The 9,362-nt window shown below is 42.1% G+C and overlaps 2 long non-coding RNA genes across 2 annotated transcripts in view; one reads left to right on the forward strand and one right to left on the reverse strand.

The window, feature by feature from the left end:
• The first annotated feature begins 4,039 nt into the window (after positions 1–4,039).
• On the forward strand, positions 4,040–7,315 carry LOC106956387 (uncharacterized). The gene is made up of 2 exons (XR_001426764.1): positions 4,040–4,200; positions 5,131–7,315. It is a non-coding gene; the product is annotated as an uncharacterized LOC106956387 (long non-coding RNA).
• LOC106956386 (uncharacterized) overlaps positions 6,692–9,362 on the reverse strand; it is a 9,960-nt gene continuing 7,289 nt past the window's right edge. The window contains exons 2-3 of the long non-coding RNA XR_001426763.1: positions 8,463–8,625; positions 6,692–8,361 (exon numbers count right to left, since the gene is read on the reverse strand). This is a non-coding gene — a long non-coding RNA (uncharacterized LOC106956386). The remainder of the gene's footprint in view (positions 8,362–8,462; positions 8,626–9,362) is intronic.

A 9,362-nucleotide genomic window follows, 5' to 3' on the forward strand; every position in this document is an offset into this window, starting at 1 on the left:
CCATTAGTCATTCACACTGGAGATCTCTGCAAGAGTCCATCATTGCTGCTCTGGGAAACACATCTGCAGACCTTGAGACAGACCCTGAAATGGACTCGCAACTGAACCAATACCGCCGGGGCTGCTGGGATTCCTGGGCTGGGGGGATGAAAAAGAGGAACAGCAGTCAAGCAGATGTGTGGCCTGGACCCCTGCCAAGGAGTACTGTCAAAGCAGCTCCGTCACCCTATAGCAGCGCCTTCATCTCAATATGAGTGAGAGGAAAAAGAGAGAGAGAGGTAGCAAACAGCAGGGAGCAGGTCTAAAAGGAGGACAAAGGCCAATGATCCACGGTAGAACATCAGCATTCTCAGAGGGGTGAAGGCACACCGCCTGGTCAAGCAGTACAGCAAGATGATGATTAAATGACAGAAAATATACGATTAAACTCAAAATCTTTTATTGTGCAAACACCTCATTGAATGCAGCACCTTTAAGGGCCTATTGTTCTTTGGCATTTCAGTGGAAAGTTAAATCAGTCCTTCAAGGCCTTCATAAAAATCTATATTTATCACATGCACAGATGGTTGGAGTATGTTTTTTTTTTTAAATACCCCTCTCCTCCCCCACCCCTCCTGTTCCTGGTGTAGGAAAGAAGTTGAGATTTTTGCCAATTTCCAAGAGCCCTGCGAGATGAGACACGGACTTTTGACAGGTGTTTGTTTGAATATCAAACAGAGGAATCGAGGCCTGCAGATGGCAGGCAGATTGCATTCCAGACAGGGGCTTCAGTCTGGGCCCCAAGCGGTGGGAGTAAGCCCATCGTTGCTCCTCGGTAAGTCTTCGGGGGAATCATTTTCCAAATCCCTCCACTGTTACTATCATTGCCATCATCACCGCCTTCACCACTGGACCTGGTGTCAGTAGACAGTTTGTCCACAGAGGAGCAGCAAAGCACTTTGTTCTTTCACAAGCTCTGAGCATAAAAAATCTCAGAGACGTAGATAAGAGAGTGATGATTGCTCTTGTGCATTGCCAGTGTCCAAGTTAAACTTTAAAGAACAGTTTTACTGCTCTTGCTTGAAGTGTTTGATGGGAAGGGGTTTTCATTAAAGTTGTGGTATTCAGTCAGATCAAAATAAAGCTACGCATTTTGAGAGTCGCGGCCGGATGTAACATTATGAGCAACATTTTTAAAATTCCCATCACACTACTGCGGATCTGTGTTGTGTTTCTGTGACTTACTAAGATATGTGCTTCTTGCTCAGTATCATTGGCTTTCTATGAACCCGATGAACCCGATCATTTCTTTGGTGTATCTGTGGTGGAGGCATGGGAAAGGCTTTTCTAGGATCAATACGTTGCCTGCAGTACTGCTGCAGGCGCTCCACGAAGACTTTTCCACATTTCACTCTACTTTGGCACTTACGTTTTGTCCATTTTATTGTTGGTACATCCTTGGACTCTTTAGCATGCAGCTAGCTAGACCTGGTGCAGCATGAAGTTCACCAGTCATTCTCTGGATGTGGCTCAACCACTGCTGCCTGCTTTTCTGAGCATATTATTCAGTGGTCTGTCACAGCTGGCATCCATCTTGGAGGTCATTGGGAATTTAGTCATGTAAAGTTTAACATCTGTTCAATCTAAATGACACCAAGAAAAAAAAAAGTAGTCCCTTTCACAAAACACTTCAAGGCAGGATCTATGCCACAAAGGGCAAAAGTTGACCAGTCTCCATTATGCCCCTGACTGGCCAAGTGGGGTGGACTTAAAAGAGCAAGTCAGGTTATCTAGTAGAGCGATTGATGTAATGATGTAAGATTTACGCAAACAGCCAGCAGTAGAATTAGACTTTTCACAGCTGCTACTCAAATGTTTAGCCCATTACTGTATAATAACATCATTCAAATTCATGCACCACTTTAGAGATGCTCACTCTCCACTCATCAAGGTTCACCGACGTCATCATGCAAAGTGCTTGGAGTGACTCCAACTGCAGGGCATTCCAACCTATTTTCTGAATTATTAATTCACTAATTACTGAGAGACCAAGAATAGACTTTGTAAAGAGCAATAAACTTTCATCCTGATATGCTGAGGTGACCATTAAGCATGGTGAAATAGTAACAAAATTAACTTGTTCTGCTATGTCGTAGAACTGTCCTTTTTTTTTTTTTTAAACCCTTCATCTCAATACACAAACAACATAGAAAACGGAGTGTGCATTATAAGAGACACATTCTTTAGGCATTATTTGTGACAGAACTTCATGTTGTGGCTGCAAAATAAGAATGGTATATGGGCCTCTTTCCTAATTCAAATTTAAGGCAATTTAGGATGGATTTTCCTGTGAAAGTCAGGTTTAATTTTTCTTCTCTCCTCGCATTAAAGTGTTTGTTGTTTATTTTGCCATATTTTGTTACAATGCTCAAGTGATCCCCACAACTGAGAGCAAATGATGCATTGATTTATTGGAAATTGCACCGTTTTCCAAAGAGCTCGCTGTAAAATCGAAAGAAAACAGAGGTTTAATTTAGAAAATTAATCTTTAAAAATAAGAGAAATTTCACCTTTTCAACTGAATTGAAAGAGCAACATATTGGCAGTAAAGGTACCAGATGTGTTTTTTTTTTATCTTTGGCAGATTTTGCATCGGGGACACACCCTCCCCTCCCTCTGAGGGTGGCAGAAGCTGTTTGATGCACAGGTAGCTTCAGATTCTCCCCACATTCACCACCAGCACTATTCAAAGAGACTAAACGTGAAATTCTCGCAGAGAACAACCCACCGAGAGGGATAGAGTCTGCTCACCCTACTGTTTCATTGTGTCCACAACACCCTGCTCCCCCGCATCCCCCGCCGCCTCCTTTACTGTAACAATGACCTGTGGATGAATGCAACACCTCCCACCAAACCCCCACTTCCCTGACCCCAAGCCATGATGAGGTAAAAAGACCCTGTTATTTTCTTAACCCAGACACTTGACAATATCCACTCCCTGTGTCTCACACCAAAATTTATCTTCAATTACGCAGACCATTGCCAAGTAGGGTACGCTGCCTGGAATGTGTGGCTCCCATTTTTCCAGGAGTTGGGGTGCAGAAGAGCAGATGTTAGTCAAGGTAAATAGAGGATTTGTCTGCGTTTTACTGGCAGCCTCTTCTTCTCTTTAGGTCAGACATCTCTAATCAAGGTTTCTGCGACTGCTTCATCCTGCAAACGCAGAAAGTTTTCAGTGTACGTTCAGTCTGAGAGAAACCACATGACACGGGTAATTGAGAAAAGCCAATAAAATTGCCCACATGCCAACACTGGCTTGACATTTAGGACAGCACAATGTGACCACATGCTGTAAATGAGCTGCAACAAAACAAGCCGGCTTGTGACGCTAATCTCAAGTTCTTCAAGAGTCAGACTTTAGTCGATAATGCCACAGAGATCTGAAGCTCTACAATGTGTACGTGCCGAACTTGTCCAATTTAGCCAGCAGTTACTGGAACCTCGCTCCTTCTGAAGCCAGCTAAGTCTCACACACAAAGAGCTCAATGCGAGGAAAGCTCCTCAAACAAACTCCAACCTCGAACAAAAGAGGTACGGAGGAGTCTGTGCTGAAGGAATGTGGGTCTTCTTTCAGCTGCTGGTATGCTTACGGCACCTCCTGTCAGGCAGAAGAAAAATCCCAGGAAGAAACAAACTGATGAAATGCAAAACAATTCCAACCTCCTGCCGCCCGCTGATTGATTGATTACGACTTGTCACATTTCTCTCTCATTCAGCTCGCTAAAGGCAAGAGTCAGTTCAGACATCTTGTTTAATTCGCACCACCGCAGTTTCAAGACGGAGCTCTTTCACTTTTAATTACATTCCGTGCGAATATGTATTTTTCAGGACCCAGCTCTGGAACAATTTACTTTATAATTACCGATGTATACGCAACGCAAAACGTTCTGTTGCTAGTAGAGTCGACTGCTACAGCTGTAATCCAAATAGCCACCAGCATGAGGCACTCATGGGAGACAGCTTCTAATGTCATCGCACCGACATCAGCGTCAGTGTTTAGTGTTCACTTGCTTGCAGCCACATCAGAGCTGTGTGAAGTTAATGCTAATGCAAACCAACCCAGGCATCTATCAGCACTGGAGGGATTTAAACCATGTATAACGTCAACGATTCCTGAAGCAGTCACATGAGATGTGTCCGCCTTATTTACTTCTGCTGTTGGTCAGTATTTTTATGAAACATTAATATTACTTGTTAAAAGAGTTATTATAGTGAATTTAGATGGGGAATAATAATGGGAAATAATGGGAAACTTCTCATCTTCCCATTATTTCACTGTGCTTTGGAAGTTTGTTTAAATCTCTTGAACGTTTTCAAACTTTCATTCATTTTATTGGACTTTTATGTGATAGTAAAGTGACACATACAGGATAGGATGGACAGGTATTCTTATTTTATTTTTTTTAAGTTTTGCAAATAATAATAATTTAAAAAAAGATCAAAAAAATGTAATTTGTACTCAACCCTCTTCACTCTGATGCCATTAAATACAATTTAGTTCAAGCAATTGTCTTCATATGTCATGTAAATGTAATGGGGCATAGTCCACTGTGGGCATCTCAGTATAGAAACAGCTGTTCTGTTTGTGTTTCAGGCGTTTCTTACAGAATATTTGGGAGCAAACTTCATCATAAACACCAGAAAACACTGCAGATGACAGACGTGACACAGTCAAGAAGCTTAAAGCAGGGTTATGTTAAGGGGAAAAAAAGTGGTTAAAGTAAGACACAGCTGAAAACCCACCAAGAGATGCTCACCCACTTAAACTAATAATCCAGGGAGGAACTTTGGAAGAACTGCAGAGATCCACAACTCGTGTGAGTGGATCTGTCCAAAAGCACAACCAGACATGCATTTTAAAAAATGGCACATAAGGAGGAAGGATAAAGAGAAAACAATTGAAGAAAGCGGTAAAATTTGCATTAATTGGCATTAAAGTAGTTTTGCGACTCCTTAGCTTTGTTAGAAGGATCAGCATTTTATAATGCATTGTCTCTCAAAGCAACCTGCTGTTCTGGTTTGTGCTTTTGCTCTTGACTTGCTCTCCCCTCCTGAAGCTGCGAGTGTTCAGTCAGATCTTTGCTTTTACAGGTGAAGAACCAAACGAGGTGATGGCTATTGACAACCACGTGGAACCACAGGAGATCACGTTTTCACGGGGTTATTCTGTGCTCATGCAAAAACACAGCTGGTCAGGGGGAGAGTTGATGATGCTTTCATCCTCCTTCTGTACTGATGTGGGATTTTGCATCGAACTACAAATGCGGCAGGAAAACCTCCCGTTAGCTGTGCTTCCCTGCTTCCTGCGTCCTGCTTTCTGATGGATGGTCAGGGAAGACCACTTGAGCCTTATTGACTTCCGCCGCAGATACTCAAGGCAGCGAAACAGCAGTTGGAGCGATTAAGCAGCAATCACATTTGTAATTATGATAATGTTAATTGAGCTTGTCAAGGATGAATAATTTCAGGGGAGACAGTAAATATACCTAACAAGGCTTTTCTCAGTGGTAAACACGGTGCTTTAAAAACTGTAATTAGCCTTTTAATGTGTAACACATGGCTTACAAGCCATCCCTGGGCCTGAACTTCCCTGCTCTTAACCACTTTTCTCCGACTCTCGGTAGGACACACTTTTCACATAGCTGGAAATCTAACCACACAAATAGGAAGCTTATACCGCGGGCTGGGGTTGAAGCGAAGACCTACGCATGTCAGCAGTTGTAGGACAAATTGTTATTTTCCTGTAAGCCCACTATTTCTATACCTTTAGCTGCTTGCAGTTCATTTTGTGAATAATATTTTCCTAGATTTATCCCATTTTTGGTCACTAGGAATTGAAATTCCTTTGGGAACGGTTCAAATATAAGTGAGAGAGATTGGCTGAAACTAACAAAACGTCGGCTTACCCTCAGGCACCATGACTGTGTTCAACCCTTCGGTCTCTCTCCCAACTCCTCCTCATGAATCCCAAAGCCACCCAAACTGGTCGAGAATTCCCCATTTAGAGAGAGAGAGACACAGATAATTGGTCACAGATTTTTTTTTTTTTTTTTTGTCAGTACATCACAAAGAAACCTTCTATTCACCCCTACACAGCTGTCTACTTCTTCCATCGCTGCCCCCCTCTACTTGCAACCCTTTCAACGCTTCCTCACAATGATCTGCACCATAAGGGAAAGGCTGAGGAGCTGCTAATCGCCAAAAACACAACCCATTTTTTCTGTGGCGCAATAAAGCAGTTGCGACACATGCCTCTCATGACCCTGACCTGAAAGCCCCTCTCCAGCCGCCTTACGCCTTCGGGCATCAGTGACAGCGATTGGACATCTGGATCTGCACCTGATGCATGCCTCAAAGTGTTTTCACAATCGAGATTTTGTTCTTCAACACTCTATCTGGACATCAACTGAGCTGTAGCTGTTTACAACAAGAACAGTCGGAGCAGACAAAGCCGCCGACCCTGGAAGCGAGAGCCAATGAAAAAAAGCACCCAAACACCAGGCAAAGCAGCTTTGACGTAGTATTTCTCTGTATTTTGCCAAGTACCTAAAATATGCTAAAGATGAAGTGGAACTTGTTCTCTGAATAGTTTTTTAACATTTAAATGGCTTGGTTACAGATTTGTTGTAGATTTTTTTTTTTTTTTTTTTTTCCTAGCATCTTTGTCATTGAGATGTGGTGGCTGAAGAGGCCGTTAGCACAGAGAGCTCAATATCAGGTTCAAGAAGTTAGCCTCACTAACTTGCTCTAGTTAGTGAGCAATTTAGTGAATTGGCCTATTCTCTATTTGTGTTAACAAACAATTGAACAAATGTACATGTAGAAATAATATTGGATACATTCCTGTCACTCTTACACCAGTTTTGTCATTTTTCAACAAAGTCTTGGCTCAGCAAAGTCAACAGAAATAATAATAATTATAAAAGAAAAAAAGTCATTCATTCATTTTATTGTTCAATTTGATTTTATTACATAATGTAGTGAGAAATATAGTGACTGTAAAAATATAGTTAGTCAGACTTTTAGAAGGCGTAGAGAGAAGAAATCTGTTTAAACAGGAAATGAGGGAGAGGAGAGCAACACGTTTCACCCTCGGTTTCCTGTACTTTCTCCTTTTTTCCTCCAAGCGTAATGGATTGCATGTGCAGGGTTAGTCTCCTGTTAAACACCGAGAAGACAAAAACAGACACAGATCAGAGGAGGGGAGGGGGAAAGGAGGTACAAATAAGATACTGAATGGCTGTGAAAGAAGGAGAAAAAAAATTCCCCCAAAAAAAGACAAAAAAAACCCCAAAAAAAACGAAGAAGCGTTCAGGAAAATCACATGATTACAATTCCAGTCACAAACCAGCGCAGCAGCCTGCGCGCTGATCCTAGACTTCTGGAGAAACCTCGCAAAGCTGTTCCCAAGGGGCTCGTGGGAAGGCATAGGTCAACCGCCCCTTTCCTGACTAACCACATGTTAAAGGAATTCAGCAGTGCATTGTGGGATGTGACACCAATAACCTCCGCCATGGACTTCCAAATTACAAACACATACACCCCCAAAACCTGTCTGCCATTTCAGCACCGGAGGAACAACAAATGATAAGCTGAAATGGAATATCGTGCTGCAAAACACATGTGAAGTCAACAGAAATGTGATGCACTGAATGCTTCGTTTCAGTCTTGTCGTGAGATGAATGTTGAACATGCGCCTCTTGCTTGTTTTGTTTTGTTTTTTTATCTCCCTAGAAGTTATGACGTAATCATTTAATAAAAAGATGATGGGCCAACCCAAGTGATGTTTTTTTTTTTAACAACAGGAAATCAAATATCAGCTGAACATTACAGCATTATAATTTTCAGATCTCTGTTCTTTTTCTAAATCACCAATTACAAGTAAACACAACTAAACGTTATTTAGTTTGCCTCTCTGTTAACTGGATGAAACCTGGGCTAATGAGAGCAGCAGTAATCAAAAGACAGCGATTTAAAACCCGGGAGAAAGATGCGTTATGTTTAAATATATCCACATTGACAGAGCGTAAACAAAGTAAATTCTATAAAAAATTTAAAAAATAAACTGACTGATCTGCAATCACATGGAGAAAACTGCGACAAACGAAAGGATCATCATCTCTGGGTTTATTATTCCGAAGCTCGTAATGACGGCAACAAATGTGCGGGTCTTTTTAAACCCACTGAAGATCTCGAGAGTAACAGTGCTGCTTGTCCGTTTATGGAGTTTCTGTCTTTCGTAATGCACCGCCAGCTTCTTCTGTTCCTGCAGGGCATGGGGCATTTGTGTGGGAGAAAATGAAGAAGTGGATAGACATATGTCTGAAAAAAAAAGTAAAAACAAAAACACAACATAAAATGCAGAAAGACAAGAAATAACATAAGGAAATATAGGTTTTCCTTATATTAAAAGGAAAGTTTACCTTTTAACATAAACACCAAAGGTGCAGGTTTGTCCATTCTGGGAGTGGTTCAGCATTTGCTCCACCATTTTGGGATCCCCAGGATCCCAGAGGGACTATTTGGTGCCACAGCAGGCCCCTGGGATGGAGCAGCCACAGGTGGTGTCCAGCAGCTGCTACACGTCTGCACACAAAAACACACACATAGGACTAATGCGTATCCCCCTGCCCCCCACCACATACTCTCACACACACATGCTGCCAAGGGTGCATGCATACGTTAAGTGCATGGCGTGCATGCCTACATAATTTAATAACACGACTATATAAAAACAAGGAAGCACATGACACCGACGTGCACTTGCACGTTTTACACGCTGAGAATTTTTACAAAAAAAGTAAATCAAAGAGAAACTGAATGCGCGGACGCAGAAGAACACACGCAGATAAAATATTCTTTGAACAAACAGATTTTTTTTTGTCGCAGTGCCAAATGATGCATGCTGATCACACGCACACTGACATCAGACTATTACTCCGGATAACGCGCTCACATCTGGGCCGCACATATGCAAGCGCAACCGCTGCAGCTCGTTCAAAAACAAAGCAGGAAAAAAAAATAAAAAATCCTTCATGACTCAATGAAATAAACATGCAGGCATCTGAAAAACACAACTCGAGAGTTATCTTACACAACCACAGCAGCACATGCAGATTATTACAAAAAAAGCAGCATGAAGCAGCCGTGTGAGACCAGCGTCACACCCACACAGATTCCAGAAAAGAGGGAACTCTGGTGCTGCTGTCCATCTTTCAGCTCCAGTGGCAGACACACACACACACACACACACACACACACACACACACACACACACACACAACATGGGGAGAAAAAAAAAAACAAAAGTACAAACATCAGTG

The sequence above is a fragment of the Poecilia latipinna genome, unplaced genomic scaffold (assembly GCF_001443285.1).
Source record: "Poecilia latipinna isolate Pla-1442-1.1 unplaced genomic scaffold, P_latipinna-1.0 Scaffold814, whole genome shotgun sequence".
NCBI classification, from domain to species: Eukaryota; Metazoa; Chordata; class Actinopteri; order Cyprinodontiformes; family Poeciliidae; genus Poecilia; species Poecilia latipinna.